Genomic DNA, 21,218 nt, shown 5'->3' with positions numbered 1-21,218 from the left:
AGGCCAGGGAAGCAGGAAGAAGTCTGAAATGTCCCTCACCATCTTTCCTTTTTTATTTCCTTCTCACCTCTGCTAAACCCCGGTAACTGAATATTCCAGAGTCTCCCAAGCATGAGTTGACCCTGACCCTCTCTTCCAAGGTGCAGGTTTCCAGGTGGGGCCGTCGCACCTTTGTCCTTCCTCGGCAGGTGAGGGCGGTGCTTCCCAAACAGGAGCATCACCTGGAGGCTGGGCTCACCCCCGAGTGCGGGTCCAGTAGGTCTGAGTGGGTCTGAGCAGTTGCTCTCCCAGCGGGCTCCCAGGCTGCTGCCGTTACTGCTGGCACACAACCCACAGTTGCAGAACCCCTGGGTTGGGGGTTGAAGAGGCGCCGGAGTTCTTTTGCAGCTCTTGGTTCTGGTCGGCTTATTCGTCCAGAACACATTGTCTCCATTAACGATTTAGTCATCTGAGAAGGAAATGATTTGAGGCCTGGCCAAGGCAGGCACAGATGAAGAGCAGACGCTCACAGAGGAGGAGAGGTCCATTTTCATCCCAGCAGGTGAGGGGTTAGGAGCAGTGATGCTGCCAGGAAGGAGAATTGTGGGGCAAGGACACAGTTACAGCCAGGGGACAGGAGGGAGGGCGCAAACGCCTCTCACAGCCCCGCACGGAGAGACATCAGCTTGCTGTCACCACACAGCAATTCCTGTGCCAGCCGCTGTCCTTCACCGCACCCTGGGGGACTGTGCCTGTCCCCGTGTTATGGGGGAGCTCAGATGACGCTTCAGGGTTCACCTGCCAGACCGCCAACTTAGGCCATATAACCCAAGAGGGAAGTACATATATTTGAAACAAAAGTTTCATGGAGCGAGACCGGTTTGTTTGTCCCACAGATATATTTTTTTAATTTATTTATTTTTAAAAAGTAATTAATTAATTAATTTTTGGCCACATTGCGCATCTTGCGGGAATCTTAGTTCCCTGACCAGGGATTGAGCCCGAGCGCTCAGCAGTGAAAGCACCAAGTCCTAACCGCTGGACCGCCAGGGAATTCCACAACAGGTATTTACTGAGCGTTTAGCTGGAGCCAGGCACTGTTTCAGATGCTCCGATCGTCAGTGAACAAAACTGTCAGAAATCCCTAACTCAGGAGCTCACATTCTAGTGCAGAAAAACAGTCAATAGCAAAGGGAAGTGTATTTCAAACTTTAGACTGTGACCTACAATGGCGGTAACAACAATAATAATAACTTACACGTGTTTGGTGCTTGCTTTGTGCCAGGTGCTGGGGCATTTTCTCTTTTGTCCTATTTCATTTTTAAAAAACTGCAGGGGTGGTGGTGGCCCACTTGAAATAACTTTATGATCCACTGATGGAGAGGGCTGGCGTCAAAAAGCCGCTGAGCCGTCGGGTGGCCTCACCTAGGTGGGAGGCCTTCTTAGTCTCAGTCTCCTTGCCCCTCTGGCCACATCCTGTCCCTCCTTCAGGTCCCAGGTCCTCTCTGACTTCCAGCCCACTGACTTCACAGAATGACAGGCGCTGAGAGCTGGAGAGGTTTGGGGGGGGGGGGTGGGCTTGTGCAATCTCACCATTTTACAGAAAAGTAAACTGAGGCCCAGAGGTCACCGGGAGGCAAAGTAGCTGGTCTCTGAGGTGCTGCCTTAACTCCCAGACCTGCCCTTTTAGCAGGGCCCCACTCCACCCCTGGGCTTGTCCATCCTCCAGAGCGTAAGACCAGCACCCCCCCAAATTCTTAGGAAAGACCTGGGGAAGTGGAAGGGTTGATTTCTGGGCTCCGTCTTCCCTGACCTCCCTCTGCCCGCACCCCCCAGCAAGAGTCGGGAGGTCCAGGACCAGGCCTTGCAGTCTGAGTTGTTGAGAAGTTTCCCAATGATTGTGTCCATGGTGCCGGACGTGCGGCCAAGGCTGCAGGTTAGAGTGCTCGTGTGGGTGACGGCCGCCCCTCCACTGCCTCTCCATGGCCACTGTGAGCCTGCCTGGGGCCGAGTCTCCTGTCCCCTCCTCAGGCTCCCCAGCCCGGCCCTGAGAGCACCCTCGCCTTTGATCATGACTCAACAGCAACAACAACAGATGGAGGTGTGAAGGGGTGAATTTCCATCTGCTCTTAACCCCGCAGGCTTCAGTCCAGGTGTTTGAACTGGGTCCAGATCCTCCTGACCTTCAGCCTGCTGACTCCTAGTGAATTTACTTTTTTAGTTTGTTTGGTTATAAGTGGTTTCAAGTTCAGTGTCAGCTTTCTCGGGAGGCCCCACCCCACTGTGGCTAGAGACAGGCTCTGTGATCCCAGATCTGGAAGAAGGAAAAATCTGTTCACTCTCTTTGGAAGCGCACCAGCAAGATATCACTTCAGCGCTGCTCCAGAAATGATTTTTTTCTTTTGATGACATAGTTTATTGAACTCTGGGGAACATGACAACAGGGCAACACAGTTGAAAAACATAGCAACAGCTCAGCCTCAGGATCGCTCAGCCTGACTTTGACAACCCTTCCACGGCACGGTCCTTAGGGTCGGCAGCCCCCCGCCGACACCCCCCGGGTTCCTTTCAGGAACCCCAGAACTAGAGTGAGGTGTCTGGTGTGTCTAAGTGTCAGAACTGACCAAATGAAATACGGCCCTGCTGCTGGGTTCCATTGGCTCTTCTGTGCCAACCTGATGGTTTGTCTTAGGTTCTGGACAGGTGGCCCATCGTGCTGTCTGTGCACTGTGTGTGTGTGTGTGTGTGTGTGTGTGTGTGCGCGTGTGCACGGGCTCCCATCACAACTGGTAAGTACCCAGGGTGTTGCACACTTATGTTCATGCAGGTAGAGACACCTGTGTGTGTGCACGAACGTGAAATCCTTTGCACCCGTGTATGTCCGGGGTTTAAACGCTGGTGTATTGGCTCGTGAGCCTGCACGTATGCGGCCAGACTTGAGTGAGACGTGAGAAGGAACAGGTTTGTGGACAAGCGTCGTTTTCTAGGTGGGAAGACTGCGGCCCAAAGAGCTGGGGCACGAGTTGTGCCCAGGGCTGCAGACAGCGCCTCCTTGGCTGCAAACTGAGAAGTCCCCGCCCATGGCGCTGCCACGCCTCCTGCCTTTACGAATATCCTTTGATTTCTTCTTTATATTTTCTTTCTTTTCTCTGGTCAGTCTCTGTAATTGGTGCATGACTGAAAAAAGTCCTTACATGTTTGATTCTTTAAAAAAGGGGTTTTTTTGGTAGAGTTTTAAGGTAGATTTTGGTCCAGAGAGCCCTGGGTGGGAGCTTGAGCACGACGTGTTCCCCTCCTAGAAGATTAGGAAATGACATGATTAATGTGTCTGGCAGCTGCACATCTACAGACTTGGCACTGGAAGAACCCACGCTTTCTCTTGGTGACCTTGCCTCCAATGAAGTCCAGTGGGACATGTCCAGGGACTGTGCTTGCCGGGACCAGGGAGACGGCTGAGGCTGCTCGGGCCCAGGGCACTGTGGGGACAGGTGAGAGCCCACGGGGCTGGGCCTGGCAGAGCCGCCGTGGCCAAGTCCAGGGGACACCAGGCCCTCTGTGGCCCAGGAAGCCGTGCCCGTGCAGATGGGAGGTGCCTCAGCGCCGCTGACCCCAGCCCGGGACACCGTGCAGGTGGAGTTGGCCTCCAGCCTTCTCCTCTGGGTCTGCGTTCAGCGTGTCATGACTGTCGCTTCTGGAAGTAGGGGAGCCACCTGGAGGGAGAGAGAACCGGCAGGTGAGGTTCAGCCCAAGCCTTCACAGGGCCCCTCTGTACTTGCCGTTCTAGCCCTGCCCTCATGGACATCTCTTCTCTGGTCTCCCTCTTCCCAGGAGACGTACCATTAGCGCCCCTTAAGCGCCGTTGCAGGAGCTGGAGGGCGGGTTGGGGGGAGCCAAGGGCTCTGGTCCTGGGAAAGTCTCATGCGGGTCAGCTTTGCAGCTTTAGCGCCCCCCCCCCCCCCCGCGCCCGCTCTCGGCTAGCCCAGAGAAAACCACAGAGAAAGAAAGATTCCTCTCTGCTCAGGCCCGCTCAGTGGGGGCCTTCTGAAGGCGGGAGGATAAAGAGAAGTTAGCTAGAAATAGCGCTTAATAGGTCAGCAGCATCTTCAAGGGAAATGATGAAGGTGTCAGTGCTTAAAAGCTCACGGCCGACAGAGTGGGAGAAAGAGCCGCATTTACTCTCTTCTTCTCTCTTCCCTCCTCCCATCTTTACAGTTGCTCCCCTTCTCCAAATGGCTCTCATCGTTAAAAAAAATATTTAATGCTTTCTGCATATGTTAATTCTACGTGGACTACTTCTGTATGATTCTTAACCATCTCCCTGCTTCAGTTGTGAAGCGCTGTGGATGCTCTGAGAAGCTGGGGTGCAGATGCCAGACGCAGTCAGGAGCCTCGTCTGGGTACCATCCCGGGGACCGTCGGCCACGCGCTCCCTGGGAGCTGCCTTGTTTTCCTCGCCTTCTTCTTCCATAATTATATCTTCCTGCCCACTTTGTTCCTTTCCCTCTCATCACCCCTGAATTGGCTCCATCAGGGAGCTGAAGGCCACTTGAAAACATGTGTGATAGTATTTGAAAAAATACAACTTTCTCCTTAATTCAAAGACAGTTGGTATCTCAGCCCCAGTTCTAAGGGGTGTACGCTCTCCTGTAACTCGGCAGGGGTGGCGGGGGCTGACCCGAAGTCCTCCCACGCGGCCCTGGCTGGGAGCCGTGGATGTTACCCTTAGGTCACACCGTCTGTCTGTCTAACCTGTGCTCCCGCGGGGAGATGAGAGCTGGCCCTGGAGGGGTGCGCAGGGCAGGGCTGGGCTCAAAGGAGGGACGTTTGAGTCTAATTCAAACAAGTAGCCGCCTCAGATGCTGGCTGCTGGGTGGAGTGGCCCTTATTTCAAGGTGACCTTGCCTGGGGGCCTCTTAGCTGACGGACTGAGCTGGGCCCTTTCATATCAAAGAACCTGCTCCTCTCACTTCCTGCGGGGTTTCCACTGAGGGACGATCCAGCTTCCAGCACCTCAACGCATGAGTCTCCCCATAGTCCCAAGGGAACTTGACCCAGGCCCTGACAGCTGAAACCAGCCCAGCTGCCCAGAGATGTGTCCACCGCCAGGGCACAGCGCCCTCCCAGCTCGGAGCCCAAGGGGCTGGGCAGGGGCCTGGGAGATTCACACTCCCGCTGGGCCCCCCGCCGGGGCTGCAGGGACAGGCAAGCCAGCCATCCCAAGTGACAGGCCCTCCTTTTATTTCCATCCCTGTGGACCCCGCAGGCTTCCCACACTCTGTTCCGGTGACCTCAGCCCCAGGGGGGGAGAAGCATCTGTCTTCTCTGCTGACTCACTGCCTTTCACTTTGGGTGTCTGTCTGCATAGAAATGTCCCTTATCTAGCGGGCAGTCGCGAAGCAGAAATACGCGTGGCTGTGAGGTATGGGGGGCATCCCCTCACCCACCCCTCAGATGTGGGGTCTGAGGACATTTCATATTTATTTTTAAAAGGGCTCCAGCTCCTGGACCGAAAGTACTACCTAATCAATCATCAGGTTTTGTGGCTGCTGCCACTGCCGACGGAAGGATCTGGAATTAAATCTATTTTGGCTTCTGCTGCTGTGGTCAGGGCAGCTCGATCTCAGGACGTGTGCGAAATGCCATTTCTAACATCTTACAGACAAGACTTTGGCACTGTTACTGGGCTTGCAGACTTAGACCTGAGTGTTATACTATTAAGTGCCTCTGAAGGGGACAGAGAAGGCAAAGTAAACAAACTTTCTGAGGGCTTCCTGTTAGGGGTTGAACTGAACAATCAGATGTGTTGAAGTGCTGACCCCGGTACCTCAGAATTTGGTCTTATTTGGAAATAGGCTCTTTGCAGATGGAATTAGTCAAGATGAGGCCACAGTGGAGCAGGGAAGGCCCCTAACCCCATACGACTGTGTCCTTATAAAAAGAGGAAATTTGGAGACAGGGGGACGCCGTGTGTAGATGGGAGCAGAGATGGGGCGATGCATCCACAGGCCAACACCAGAGGCTAGGAGGCGGCCTGGACGAGATTCTCCCTCGGAGCCCCAGAAGGAGGCAACCCTGCCGACACCTTGATCCTGGATTTCTGGCCCTTAGAGCTGTGACTCACTGCGTTTCTGTTGCTTGAAGCCACCGGGTGCCGTGCTTTGCCACGGCAGTCGCAGGAGGCTAACACGTGGCCGTGGGGAAGGGGCTGCACTGGAATCACAGGACTGCTGCGTTCGGTGCTGACCCTTGGTCGCCCCCTCCGCCGCTTCTGGGCCTCAGGAGAGCTTTCCAGGGTCCCTGCCGACCCTCATGTCTGAGTTCCCAGAAGTAGAGGTGATGCTTGTTCCACTGCTGCTCCCCATTCATGCTGCTTAGGAAGCCCTAGCCCTTCCAGGTGCAGAAGAGTCCAGAGGAGTGAGGTTTCGCTACCTTTTCAACTCATCAACTACTTCAGCCACAAAGGTCCCTGAAGTCCTCCTGTCTGTGGACACCGCACGACACAGACAGGCTCTCCAGGCTTCATTGCATCCACTCCTAGGAAAGGGAAGGTGGAAGTTCAATCTGCTCCGGGTCCCGGACCGGAAGGAATGTGTGGGAGGCCTGACTGACGGCAGCCTCATGGGGCTCTGACAGTGACCTAGCTGGGGGTACTGGCTGGTGGGATGGGCGGGGCGCCCCAGAAACCTGCACTCGCCCCCTGGAAGTTGTCCACCTGCTCTGCAAAGTATCCATGATGTCGGGGTTAGGTAGAATCATGCTGGTAAAAGAGAGAGGTTTTCGACTCAGCTCACCAGAGTTGGAGACTACAAGAGTCCCCAAGGACTGTCCCACCATCATCAAGGAAGGTCCCCAGAAGGTCATGGGGGATCAAAACTTGTGTAGGGAACAGAGGGGGCACCAGAAAACTCCTGAGTTCCGCGCACGGGGTTTTGTGGTCACTGAACCGGGAGGGAGCTGAGAACTGAGGTGGGCGATGATGACACCAGCTACGCCGAGCAAGGTCCTCACCCTCTCGTCTTGGGCTCCTGTCCTGAGGGGAAGGTACTGGACTGGAGCGGTGCAGACATGTCTTACCAGCTCCACTGCCTCGACCTGGCCCCAGCCGCCACCGTCTCTTGCTTGGACTGTAGCAGTAGCCTCCTTGCTGGTCTCCCAGCTTCCACCCTTTCACCCCAACAGTCTGCTCTCAACAGGGTGGCCAGAGTGATCGTGTTAAGATATATAGGATCATGTCATCCCCTGCTAGAACCTTCCGGTGGCTCCCCGTCATTTTCAGGGTTGAAGTCCTAGCCCTTCCAGGTCCAGAAGAGTGTGGTTTCACTACCTTTTCAACTCATCCACTACTTCAGCCACAAAGGCCACTGTGCTCTGCCACGGCTGCTGCCTCAGGGCCTTTGCACTTGCAGTTCTCCCTGCTGGAAAACTCATTCCTGCAAGAATCCACGTGATGAAGTAAGGAAGAGATCCGCTCGCTGACCATAAGGGAAGGAAAACCCTCTCAGTGCCTCTCCCACAGTCCCAGCCCATCTCCCAACCCAACCCCTTCGTCCTTCAAGCGTGTTTTGGTCTCCTGTTTTTCGTTTGCCCTCTGCCTGAAGAGGGCTGTGGTTGGTGTGTTCATTCAGTGCCTCCTTGATTGGTTCCAGGACCTCAGCTGAGTTGGTGATATGCGGGCCGCCCTTTTCTCGGGCTTCACTGAACCAGCCGCTGGGGGTGGTTATCGGCTAGCACGAGCAGACAGCACGGTTTCCAGGGTGAGGGGGGCGCCTGAGCACGTAACACAGGCCCCGATGCAGACACGTGCGCCGTCTGCAGTGGCTCTAGCGTGCTCAGGTGCACACAAATGTGCTTTTGTTAGGTGTCACCAGGTTTCCCTCCAAGAGGGTGGTACCCACTTCCACGGCCCGCAGCAGTGGGCGGGAGCGCCTGCTGACAGAGGTGCGGGCGTGCCTCTTCATTTCTGCCTCTCTGGTAGGTGAGAGATGGTCTCAGCATTGTTGCTGGTGGTGTAGTTTGGTTGCCGTTAGTACACCTTCTCTCTCTCTTTTTATTTTTATTGGAGTATAGTTACTTTACAACGTTGTGTTAGTTTTACTGTACAGCAAAGTGAATCAGCTAGATGTATACATATATCCCCTCTTCTTTGGGTTTCCTTCTCATTTAGGTCACCGCAGAGCATCGCGTTCCCTGTGCTACACAGTAGGTTCTCATTGGTTAGCTGTGTTATACAGAGTATCCGTCGCATATATATGTTAATCCCAATCTCCCAGTTCATCCCACTGCCCCCTTTCCGCCTTGGTATCCATACGTTTGTTCTTTACATCTGTCTCTATATCTCTTTCTTTTTAAAAATCTTTATTGACACGTAATTCACGTAACAATTTACCCATTTAAAGTGTACAGTTCCGTGGTTTTTAGTGTATTCACAGACTTGCGCCACCACCATCACAGTCAGTTCTAGAATATTTTCATCTCCCCCGAGAGAAACTCTTTACCCTTTAACTGTCTCCTCTCTGTTCCCCCCGTCCCCCTATCCCAGCCCTAAGGCTGTTAAGGAACCACAAAACAACTCTGTCTCTATAGATTTTCCTCTTCTGAACTTTCACATAAATGGAATCACATAACAACACGTGGTCCTTAGGACTGGCTTCTTTCACTTGTGATAATGTTTTCAAGGTTCATCCATGTTCTAGTACAGTCGTCCCTCAGTTTCCACAGGGGGACTGGTTCCAGGATCCCCTTCGGACACCAAAATCTTTGGATGTTCAAGTCCCTTATATAGAATGGTGTAGTATTTGCGTGTAACGTATGCATGTCCTCCCATATACTAGAGATGATACTTATAATACCTGATACAACGTAAATGCTATGTAAATGAATGCACAAATTCAAGTTTTGCTTTCTGGAACTTGAATTTTTTTTCCCGAATACTTCTAATCCGCCGCTGGTTGAATTTGTGAATGTGCAGCTGGGGATATCGAGGGCCAACTGTATGTATCTATATTTCTTTCCTTTTATGGCTAAACACTATTACAGTGTATGAATGAATACACATCATTTTGTTTATCCATTCATCAGTTAAAGGACATTTGAGGGCTTCCCTGGTGGCCCAGTGGTTGAGAGTCCGCCTGCCGATGCAGGGGACACGGGTTCGTGCCCCGGTCCGGGAAGATCCCACATGCCACGGAGCAGCTGGACCCGTGAGCCATGGCCACTGAGCCTGCGCGTCCGGAGCCTGTGCTCCGCAACGGGAGAGGCCACAACAGTGAGAGGCCCGCGTACCGCAAAAAAAAAAAAAAAAAAGGACATTTGAGTTGTTTCTGCCTTTTGGCTATTAGGAGTAATGCTGCTATAAACATTCATGTATAAGTTTCTGTGTGGACGTATGTTTTCATTTCTTGGGTTTATACCCAGGAATGGAATTGGTGCTCATGTAGTAACTCTGGGCTATAACCATCTTACGTTCCCACAGTCAGTGTAAGAGGGTTCCAGCTTCTCCACATCCTCACCAACACTTATTACTGTCTGTCTGTTCATTCTAACCATCCTAGTGGGTGAGACATGGCATCTCATTGTGGGATTTTTTTTTTTTTTTGGCTGCGTTGGGTCTTAGTTGCCATGCACAGGCTTTCTCTAGTTGCGGCAAGCGGGGGCTTCTCTTCATTGAGGTGTGCAGGCTTCTCATTGCGGTGGCTTCTCTTGTTGCAGAGCACGGGCTCTAGGCGCACGGGCTTCAGTAGTTGTGGCACGCATGCTTCTGTAGTTGTGGCCCACGGGCTCTAGAGCACAGGCTCAGTAGTTGTGGCACACGAGCTTAGTTGCTCTGCGGCATGTGGGATCTTCCCGGACCAGGGCTCAAACCTGTGTCCCCGGCATTGGCAGGCGGATTCTTAACCACTGGACCACCAGGGAAGCCCTCACTGTGGTTTTGATTTGCACTTCCCTAATGACTAACGTTGTCAAGTATCTTTTCATGTGCTTTTTAGACATTTGTAAAGCTTCCTTGGAGAAATATCTATTCGTATCTTTGCCTGTTTTTAAGTCGGGTTGTTTTTTTATTATTAAGAGTTCTTTATATATTCTGGATACAAGTCCCTTATTAGATATTATATGATTTGCAAATACTTTTCTTCCATTCTGTAGGTTGTCTTTTCACTTTTTTGGTGGTGTCTTTTGAAACAGGCAAGTTTTTAATTTTGATGAAGTCCAGTTCTGTTGTTTTCCTTTGTTGCCTGTGCTTTTGGTGTCATATCTAAGACTCCTCAGAACACCCCAAGTGGACTCATATGTTGGTAGTTTCTTATTAATATTTTAATGAAGCCAGAAGCCCTTAAAGGGGGGTATTTGCTTTCCCAGATTTTCAAGCATTGTCGTCTCAGTGAGATGGGCTTTGGGGGTCATTTTCTTTTTTCATGCATTAGACGAGTCGTTCTGTCTTTCAGCAGGTCTTTTCTGAGCATCTACTCAGGGTCTGTACTAGATCAGATGAATCCAACGTCAGCCCCGCTTTCAAGGAGAGCCCCACCCCACTTGTTGGCTGGGATGGATGTCCATCCCAGCACCCTCTCAAGACCCCTACACTGCCACTCGGACCCTCGGGACCATCTCACGGCTCCATGGGAAGGAGATGCAGGTCTTCCTGACAAAAGCATGGAGGCCCGTGGACAGGAGTCGCAGTCATTCCGGGGCCGGGGCTCCTCCTGGGTAGGAGGTGCTCATGGCTACTTGCTGAAGGAATTGGCGGTGCCCAGAGCCCCGGAAGCCACTTGGGATTCCTCCTTTGTTCCAAGGTGAGCTCAAATCCCAGGCTCACGTTGAACCGGATCGTTACTCTGGCATTTTCTGGGCAGGATGCAAAGAGAGGGAAGTAGGGTGAGGCAGGTCCATCACATCTGCTGCACACCTGGAACCCAGCACAGCCCGAGGTGCGTCTGAGGAAACGTAGCACCGGCCTGGCTGCCTTGGGGTCCCCTGGGGCTGCCCACAGGGACGAGCAGGGGCTGGCGTTTGCAGCTGTGCCAGAAGAGGCTACAGCAGCCCAGGTTCTACCTAAGACCCTCTCAAGATATCTCTGTTGAAATGCGTGTTCGGAAAAGCTGTGCTTCTACCCAGGAACTGGTTTATTTTCTCTTTCTGTAAAACGAGCAGTCTGTAACCCATTGTGGTTTATTCTTCTTGGTCTACAGCAGTGGTTCTCAACTGCACCTTAGACTCACCTGAGGGTCATTTAAGACTCCCAGGACCCAGCTGCACCCTAAATCAATTACATGAGAAACTCTGAGACCAGGCATTGGGGCTTTTTTTCTTTTTTTGCGGTACGCGGGCCTCTCACTGTTGTGGCCTCTCCCGTTGCGGAGCACAGGCTCCGGACGCGCAGGCTCAGTGGCCATGGCTCACAGGCCCAGCCGCTCCAAGGCATGTGGGATCCTCCCGGACCGGGGCACGAACCCGTGTCCCCTGCATCGGCAGGCGAACTCTCAACCACTGCGCCACCAGGGAAGCCTCTGTTGTTTTTTAATTCCCCAGGTGATGTGCATTTGCGGTTGAGAGCCAGTGGGCTACAGTAAGTTTGGAACCAAATGCCCAACTTGACTGTAGTTTTCTCCAACACACCTGCTTTCTCTGGTTTCAGTTTTCCATCTTCAGTTGTTTCGGATCCTGATTTCTGTTGGCTGATGGGCAGTGAAGGTAGCCTTTGGCCTAACCATAGCCTTGCCTGGCTACAGTCTCTGCCATGATGTACATTTGTGATGTTAGGAAAACATTCTGTTGAATGAATAAATGGATGAGTGAATACAGTAATGAAAAAGCAGGAGGCTAACTGGCGTTGCAGTGGGGTTTTGTTTATCTCCAAAGTGGTGTTTTATGGAAAGCAGGTTCGATTAGAGGAAGAAGAAGAGATACGTGGAGAACGTTATAGAAATTCTAAAGGGGCCTTGTTGACCTCCTCAGTATGTTTGGGAATGTGGTAACTCTGGTATTTAGGTTTAATTTCACTTTAAAAGTTTTGTTTTCACTTACAGTAATTACTTTTTCGTGATAAACACAAATCCTTGGCTTTCTTTGATTAGGGTAAATTTTTACCTTAGAAATGAAACAAAGAGAGAGGAAGGGAAAGCGGGGAGGGGATTTCCTTAGCTACCCAAGAGCTGGAAAATGGAAAGAGGAAATGGGTGAAATTAACAGAGCTGGAAGGAGGGGAGAGACAGAGAAAGAGGGCGTGGGAGGCTAAGCCCGGGGTGGTGGAGGCCCAGATGTGCACACGATCTCCCGGGGCAGGGGCAGCAGGAGAGGTCACCGACCTTTTAGGGTGACTGGCTGTCCCGGATCGCCTGGGACTGAGGGGTTTCTAGAGACATGGTACTTTCTGTTTTAAAACCAGGACAGTTCTGGGCAAACCAAGACTAGTTGGTCACCCTAACTATTGGCTGAGGACCTCCTAGTTGCTTCGTTATTCATTTTTGTTTGGAGGCAATTGGAGGCAGGAAAGCGCAGGGCAGGAGTCCCAGGTGGGACAGGAAGTGTGGCCTGGCTACCGGTGACAAGGATTTGAAGCTCCAGTGTCTGTAGTTCTGAGTATACTTTTACTTAACCCATCTGTTCTAAGTTAGGGATACACCACACAAATCCCCAGTGGAGAGGGTGGAAAGTGAAAGCACTGAGGTCCCGAGGAGGCCCACAGAGAGGGCAGGGCAGGAACATCCTTCTCCGAGGCAGCAGGCTTGGGCCTTTCGGGCAAAAATCCCGTCTCGAACTTGTTCTTCCCCCTAGACTAGGACTGGCTTGGAGGGCGGACTTTGCCCTCCCTCTTCGTGTCCTTATTGCCTGTGTGCCTGGTACGTAAGTGTCCAGTACGTCTTTGTTAAGTCCAGCCAAGTGGAGGCCCACGTTGGGGTGTCTGCCATAGACATTAAGGGTTATGGGTATTTACAGAAAGATCGACATAACCTTACTTAAAATATCATTGAGGATGCAACACATACAAGGTGTTAACACTTAGAGAATAATATGGAATGAATTTGTTGAAGAAAAGCAAAGCACCATGTTATGTTTGGGTTCAGGGCTTACTCTCAGAGGACGGGTCAACCCAAATCGATTCAGATAGCAGAGCAGGGCGAGGAAGCCAAGTAAACAACTTTTTAAATCACAATAAGTTGGGGGCTTCCCTGGTGGCGCAGTGGTTGAGAATCCGCCTGCTAATGCAGGGGATACGGGTTCGAGCCCTGGTCTGGGAGGATCCCACATGCCACGGAGCAACTAGACCCGTGAGCCACAACTACTGAGCCTGCGCGTCTGGAGCCTGTGCTCCGCGACAAGAGAGGCCGCGACAGTGAGAGGCCCGTGCACCGCGATGAAGAGGGGCCCCCGCTTGCCACACCTAGAGAAAGCCCTCGCACAGAAACGAAGACCCAACACAGCCACAAATAATAAATAAATAAATAAATCACAGTAAGTTGTACTGAGATTTTATAGAGACAGAGAGTAGACGCCGAAAAAGTTGTTTGTTGGCCAGGTTACCCTGGGGTAAGAGATGACCCCAATCCCAGCCATGAGTAGTGGCAGAAGTGTGTTTCTCTCTCCTCTGTGTGTCCATCACGGGCAGCTGTGACGCCCTGTTTGTTCTGGAAACCCAGGCTGAGGGAGCAGGTCCTATCTGAGTCCTTGTCCCAGGGATAAGAGAGGGAATCAGGACTCAGGAGAGCTCAGCAGTTTGGGGAATTCAGTGGAAGGGCCCCCCAGGACCTGCTTGCCCTGCTATCTTCAACACCACCTTTGTATTAAATGACAGCTTTAGTAAGTGGCAGCTCGTCTTCCAGGCATGAGGACAGGACTAACCGTAAAGCCAGCCATGCCGGGCCTGCGCATGAATGGTCACTGAGTCATCGCAGGGCCCTGAGGCTGCAGTAGTCCTTTTACAGAGGGAGGGGCTCTGGGCCAGGTTAAGTAACTCACTTTAGGTCACAGAACCAGAGAGTGAGGGACAGATTCAAACTCTGATCCTAAAGCCAGTGGGTCCCCAGCCCTCCCCTCCATCCCCCTCCCCTTCCTCCCTCCCCTCCCCCCCCTTCCCCTCCATCCCCCCACCCCTTGCAGCTGCCTGGTACAGTGCTGACTCATGTTTAAATAACTAGGTTATATTCTGGTTGAGAAGATAAGGAAGCCAGTCACAAAATACCACATGGTGAATGATTCCGTTTATAAGAAGTGTTCAGAAGGGGTAAATCCGCAGATATAGAAAGTCGATCAGTGGGGGAAGAGAGGGGCGTGGGAAGTGACCACTAGTAGACATGGGGTTTCTTTTGGGAGTGATGAAAACGCTCTAAAATTGTGTTGATGCTTACACGGTAGGTCTGTGAATTACTAAAACAGTTCATTAATGCACTTTAAATGGGTTAATTGTATGGTATGTGAATTCTGTCTTGATAGAGCTGTTAAAAAAAGAAAGAAAAAGCAAGTGGGTGCGTTTCCTGGGGCTACCATAACAAAGCACCACAAACTGGGGGCCTTGGAACAGAAGACATTTACTGTCCCCCGGATCTGGGGTCAAAGGTCTAAAACCAAGGTGTGGGCAGGGCCGTGCTGGGGAGGGTCTGTTCCAGGCCTCGCTCCTTGGTTCATGGCTGGTCATCTTCTCTCTCTCTGCGTGTCTGCATCTGTGTTCAAATTCCCCCTTTTTATAAGGACACCATCATATTAAACTAGGGCTCAGCCTAATGCCCTCACCTTAACTTGATTACTTCTGTAAAGGCCCTATTTCCAAATAGGGTCGTGTTCAGCAGTCCTGGGGGTTAGGGTTCCCACGCATTTTTGGGGCGTGGGGACACAATTCAACCCGTAACAGCAAGGAGGAGTACTTATATAATACATACCTATAGAGTACCTATATATTACATTCTTCTTTTTTCATTTTTATTTATTTTTTTGTTGGTGCCAATGATAAATTTAATCTTTCAAGTGAAAGTTAGAATTTTGGTAAACACATAATCCACCACTGTGAATTTGACATTTTCCCAATCGTTAAAGATATTTCTAGGGCTTCCCTGGTGGTGCAGTGGTTAAGAGTCTGCCTGCCAATGCAGGGGACACGGGTTCGAGCCCTGGTCTGGGAAGATCCCACATGCTGTGGAGCAGCTAAGCCCCTGTGCCACAACTACTGAACCTGAGCTCTAGAACCTGTGAGGCACAACTACTGAGCCGGCGTGCCACAACTACTGAAGCCCACGTGCCTAGAGCCTGTGCTCCGCAACAAGAGAAGCCACCGCAATTAGAAGCCTAGGCGCCACAACTAGAGAAAGCCCGTGTGCAGCAACAAAGACCCAATGCAACCAAAAAAAATAAATAAATTTATCTTTAAAAAAGGATATTTCTATTCAGTGATTAGATCAGTGATAATATTAATGATTTGTTTTAATTATTGTATAATAAAATGTATCAACATTTGAAAATTCTGCATAGCTCAGTGAAACAGTATTTTCCAAACAACCAATGCACTGCATCACAGAATCATACATGGAAAAAAGATGAATTCAAAATGCAAAGTAGACCAATGCAGTTCAATGCAAAACAGTACAAAAGGGTCACTGACATATTTTCAGACTCCACGTTGCAACTAACCTTTAAGAAACTAAGCTGAAACTAACATACCATTGTAAAGCAATTATACTCCAATAAAGATGTTAAAAAAAAAAATGACTCAGTAGAATGGTCATTAATACACTGAATAGACTAAGAAATATTTCTCATCAGAAATACGTTAAAAAAAAAAAAAAAAGAAACTACTACTGGTCGGAGGGCTTCCCTTCCCTGGTGGTGCAGTGGTTAAGAATCCACCTGCCAATGCAGGGGACACAGGTTCAAGCCCTGGTCTGGGAAGATCCCACATGCCGCAGAGCAACAAAGTCCGTGTGCCACAACTACTGAGCCTGCGCTCTAGAGCCCGGGAGCCACAACTACTGAAGCCCGTGCGCCTAGAGCCCGTGGTCTGCAACAAAGAGAAGCCACCACAATGAGAAGCTCATGCACCGCAATGAAGAGTAGCCCCCACTCGCCACAACTAGAGAAAAACCCATGTGCAGCAATGAAGACCCAACGCAGCCAAAAATAAATAAATAAATTAATTATTTAAAAATAAAACTACTACTTGTCGAATTTTGATGCACTAGCAAAGAAGAATATACACAATTATCTGAGAGACTTCTTTTAAAGTTGTTAAACATTTTATAGGTTTCAGCTTAAGTTTTAGTGTTGATTCAATTTTCAGTAAAAGATGGACTGATAGGGAATCTGTGTAGCCAACAAATCTGGATACACAACCTGCCTGTTCTTGCATCTTTCACAGAGACGTCTGCAGGCAGGGGCCCGGGCGGGGTCGGGGGGCCTGTAGGAAAGCAGCATCCAGTTTAAAAGGACGAGGGAAGGCATCCTTCTTAGAAGGCACCGGAAGACGAGTCCAGCTTGTCTAAGAGAGGACATGCTTGGGGACCGCTGTTATAGAGGGCAGCCTGGAGAAAAAAATTGTTTTGTGCCCCAGTGTGATTTGTGTTGGTTTCAGTTAAATCAGGAAGACTAGGGCTTGTTAAGCACCATCCTGGCCTTCCATCCACCACCTGGGCAGCCCAGAGCCTTCTGTTCCACGGTGCCTTTGAGGTGATTTTAGGTCACAGGCTTTCAGAACCGGAGCACCTGCCTGAGTCTAGCCAAGCAGCTCAGCCCATCAGCACTCGGCTGTCGTTGAACCAAGCCTGGCTTCCAGCTTCAATGGAAGATCTGGTTGCCAGGAACCTTCCAGAGCCTTGGCAGCATGTCCAGGGACCAAGAGGGGAGCCTTACCAAATGCAAGGACCCTCCAGTGCCTCTTTATTCACTTGTTCCTTCTTCTGTCTCAAACTCTCAGTCTCAACCTTAATCCTTTCACGAAGCTCTTTTTTTTTTTTTTTACAACTTTCTTCCAAAGCAGCCACGTCCTTCCGACAACCGCTATGGTGGCTGCCGTCTACACTGCAGGAGGTACTGCACTGACCCTCCGCCTGCTTGTTCCTTGTCTCCACAACCTTCCTCCCAGCCAGGACTGAAGTCCACGAGGTTGGGGGTCTTGTCTTCTACATCTCTTGGGTCCCAGGAATGCAGCATGAGGCTGGTACATGTTTGGGGGACCCCTGGATATTTGTTGTTACGAGAGGGACCTCCAAGAGATAGAGCAGGATCTGTGGTGGATGGTGGAGACCCTGCACAGACCGAGGGGGCCTTGTGAAGGGGCAAGGCCATCCTGTGTGTTTAACTGCAAAGTCAAAGAGGAAAACGGAGGCTTCCCAAGTTCCTCCCTGCTCCCGTGAAGATGAGCGCCCTGACCTCCCGGATGACGGGGCCCCCGCGTCCCAGGTCTGAGGACCCTGCTCCTTGGTCGGCATTGACCCTGGATGAGACATTCAGGTAGAGACTTGCAGTGTTCAGAATCGCGGGGGTCCCCGGAGCCTCGGGCTGGGGCCTAAAAGTTAACGGGATGGAAGCCAGAGGAACCCATGCCGGTGGGGGAGGGAGGCTTTGTTGGTTTTTTTTTTTCTTTTTCTTTGTTTTTATTGAAGTATAGTTGATATGCAATATTATATTAGTTTGATAATTGTACCGCAGGTACATGGTACATAAGAGGAGGGAGTCTTTGTGCCGGCTGAGGCTGGAGTGGGTTCAGAGAAGACCCTATGAGGAGGAGAGACCCGTGTCGGCTTTGAGAAGCAAATACCTGAGCATGTGTAGCTTACTTACCCCCAATCCATCTGTGCTCCTCTGTGTGCCTCATCTTTTCGGCTGCCGGCAGGAATGGCAAATCCTTCCCCTTCTACCCAGTTCTCTGCACCTTCCACAGCTGGGCTTGTTTGGACTGAAGTTGGGGAAAGGCCACTGCAGGCCATGTGAACAAACCCAGCTTTCCAGCAGGCAGGGCTAGGTTCCTCCTTGTCAGGTGCGGGGTGGGGGGGGTGTCAAAATCAAGATCACCTGGGTCCTGGTCCTCTCGGCACCCGGCCAGGTGGCCTCGGGCAAGTCACTGCCCAGTTGGTCGCCTGTGATTTAGAGCTCATATATGTGTCAGTTATTTGGCAGTGGTAATTCCGTAACTGGGCAGGTGACGTGCTCCAAACGCAAACGCTCTAACGCACGTGTGTATGGTCAGCGCGCTTCCTTGGAGGAGCTCAAGGACCCTGCTCGACATTCACGGCTCGGGGGCGCTTGTGGCCTGGGAACAGTCTCCACACGTGGGGCCCCAGGGAGTAAGTCTCTTAAGACCTTTGAGGGTCCGGGACGTGGCTAGGAAAGATGGAGAGACTGTTACCCTTTGGGGTGGGAGGTGGTTTGTTTCTGATTCCTCTCCATTGAAATCAGGGCATGAGGTCCCACTGATTCCAAAAGTCTTTGCGGTCCAGGAGTTCTAGAACCGCTAGTTCTGCCTGGATGGAGGTATCCGGTGAGTGGCCGGGTGGCAAAGGAATCTAAGCCCATTGGGCGCGTTAGCAAACACCTGGGTGCTTTGGTAAATATCGGAGGCCTCCAGTACTGGAGGTGGATGAGGCCGTGTATCCCCTCACCTCCCCTACCCTGACAACCGCAGTACCAGGTGATACGTTACACTGAAAGGAAATCTCAGAACAGAGTTGGCTAAACCCCTACGGATGATTTTAGGTGGCAGGTGCAACCTGCTGTAGCTCAGAGGAAGACTTGCTGCCCTTTGGCAGGTTCTCTCTGAGCAGAAGCCAGAGGTATCCTTGGGGCGGGACGGGCCGACCTAACAGCAGAGTTCAGCATCAGGTCCCCTGAGGTGGGGGGTGCAGGACAGAAGGCATCCCGGCCTCGAGGGCCGCAGGGGGTGCTGCCAGGCTGGCTGGATTCTCTAACCGCTTCTTTCCAGGCTGCTGCAGCCTGTGCCGTCCTCCTGAGCCAGCCCTTCCTCGACACAACTCATTTTGCCAATGAAAAGCTTTAACGTTTCTTGAGCTGATCAAGATGTTCTCTGCCACAGATTTCAATAAGGATGTTCCACGTGCCAAGTCGTCCTCTTCCGCATGTTGATTCCCAACTGGGATATTTTATTTTATTTTATTTATTTATTTTTCTGAAGTATAGTTGATTTATAATGTTTCAGGTATACAATAAAGTGATTCATTTTATATACGTATATTCTTCTTCAGGTTCTTTCCATTATAGACTTTTACAAGACACTGAATATCGTTTCCCTGTGCTATACAGTAGGTTATTGTTGTTTATCTATTTTATATATGAGTATGTATCTGTTAATCCCAAATTCTCAATTTATTCCCTCCTCCACTTTCCCCTTTGGTAACCATAAGTTTGTTTTCTATGTCTGTGAGTCTGTCTCTGTTTTGTAAAAAAGTTCATTTGTATCATTTTTTAGATTCCACATATAAGTGATATCATATGGTATTTGTCTTACTTACTCCACTTAGTATGATAATCTCTAGGTCCATCCATGTAGCTGCAAATGGCATTATTTCATTCTTTTTTATGGCTGAGTAATATTCCGTTGTATATCTGTACCACATCTTTATCCATTCATTGGTTGATGGACATTTCGGTTGCTTCCATGTCTTGGCTATTGTAAATAGTGCTGCTATGAACATAAGGGGTGCATGTATCTTTTCGAATTAGAGTTTTCTCCAGATATATGCCCAGGACTGCGATTGCTGGATCCTATGGTAACTCCATTTTTAGTTTTTTAAGGCACCTCCATACTGTTCTCCATAGTGGCTGTACCAATTTACATTCCCACCAACAGTGTAGGAGGGTTCCCTTTTCTCCACACCTTCTCCAGAACTTATTATTTGTAGACTTTTTGATGATGGCCATTCTGACCAGTGTGAGGTGGTACCTCATTGTAGTGCTGATTTGCATTTCTCTAATGATTTGCGATGTTGAGCATCTTTTCATGTGCCTGTTGGCCATCTCTGTGTCTTCTTTGGAGAAATGTCTGTTTAGGTCTTCTGCCCATTTTTGATTGGCCAACTGGGATACCATAGAGGCCACCAAACTGCTGCTGCCCTAACATATTGTGTAGTGAGTGGATACAGGCGCGCTGGCCTCAAGCTGTTTGTAGAAACGGGATTCCAAAGTCAAGTGCCACAGCCACCCACATCCCTGCTTGACCTGGAACATCTTGGATGCTGTTGCCAGTGGATGGTCAAGCCAACGCCAGGCCACGCCCCCTCTCCCGGACTGCCCAGCTTCCGAGTGAAATACAAGTGCAGCTAGTGCAGCCGGAGCCAGACCCTGGGCCCAGGGGGAGCCTCTTGTTTGGTTTTCCCATGCACAGAACCGGTGGCCCCAGGATTGCTGACTGAGTACGTGGACAGGATCGACCGCCTCCAAAAGGAAGGAGGACGAAGGCTTTCCTTAGCAGCTGCTGTCAGTCTGCACGTGCCTCGCGGGTGTGACACGCAGGCCCGGTGCCATGGCTGATCTGGACGCTCCGTGAGGGGTGTGGTTACCCTCCTGCAGTGGCGCCTTGTCACAGGAATGAGCTTGGCACGCAGCGTTTGAGTTTGGGGCTCGCGGCTGAGGATGGTGCGGGACTTGGCAAAGGGCTTGTGCCAGATTCGTGGACCGTTGAGACTCTAACCCTGGTCTGTCGCACAGGGGCCGGGTGGGGGCACCCTTAGTCACGTGTGACCTGTGTTTCTAGTCTTCTGTGTCACGTACAGAGCGAGGTGATACTGTGCATGGTTTGCGATTTTCCTGCCACACCTCCCACGTCATTGGAATTCTTTGACGTCGCCGCTGTGATTTCCTGACAGCACAGCGTGTGGCTCTGTCCGAGCATCCCCGACAAGACCTCCCCCCTCCTTGCGCACTCAGGTGGCATCTGGGCCTCCTCATTGCCACAGACTCTCTTTGTGCAGAAAGGTTTGTTTGCAGTTCGGATTTTCTTTAGGGCCAAGCCCCTAAAAGGGGAATTACCACCTTTGAGAGTGCGAGCACATTCCTCTTTTTTTTTTTTTTCTTTTTTGCGGTACGCGGGCCTCTCACTGCTGTGGCCTCTCCCACCGTGGAGCACAGGCTCCGGACGCGCAGGCTCAGCGGCCATGGCTCACGGGCCCAGCCGCTTCACGGCATGTGGGATCTTCCCGGACCGGGGCACGAACCCGTGTCCCCTGCATCGGCAGGTGGACTCTCAACCACTGCGCCACCAGGGAAGCCCTCCTCTTATTTTTAATTACACAAGTAATAAGCCTGTG

The 21,218-nt window shown here is 51.1% G+C and overlaps 1 protein-coding gene across 2 annotated transcripts in view; it reads left to right on the top strand.

Annotated features, from left to right (window-relative positions):
• PRKAG2 (protein kinase AMP-activated non-catalytic subunit gamma 2) overlaps nt 1-21,218 on the top strand; it is a 277,944-nt gene that overhangs the window by 27,520 nt on the left and 229,206 nt on the right. The window lies entirely within an intron of this gene.

This window comes from Delphinus delphis, chromosome 9 (genome assembly GCF_949987515.2).
Source record: "Delphinus delphis chromosome 9, mDelDel1.2, whole genome shotgun sequence".
Taxonomy (NCBI): domain Eukaryota; kingdom Metazoa; phylum Chordata; class Mammalia; order Artiodactyla; family Delphinidae; genus Delphinus; species Delphinus delphis.
The sequence above is the reverse complement of the archived record's forward strand: the minus strand, read 5'-3'. Positions and strand labels throughout refer to the sequence as shown.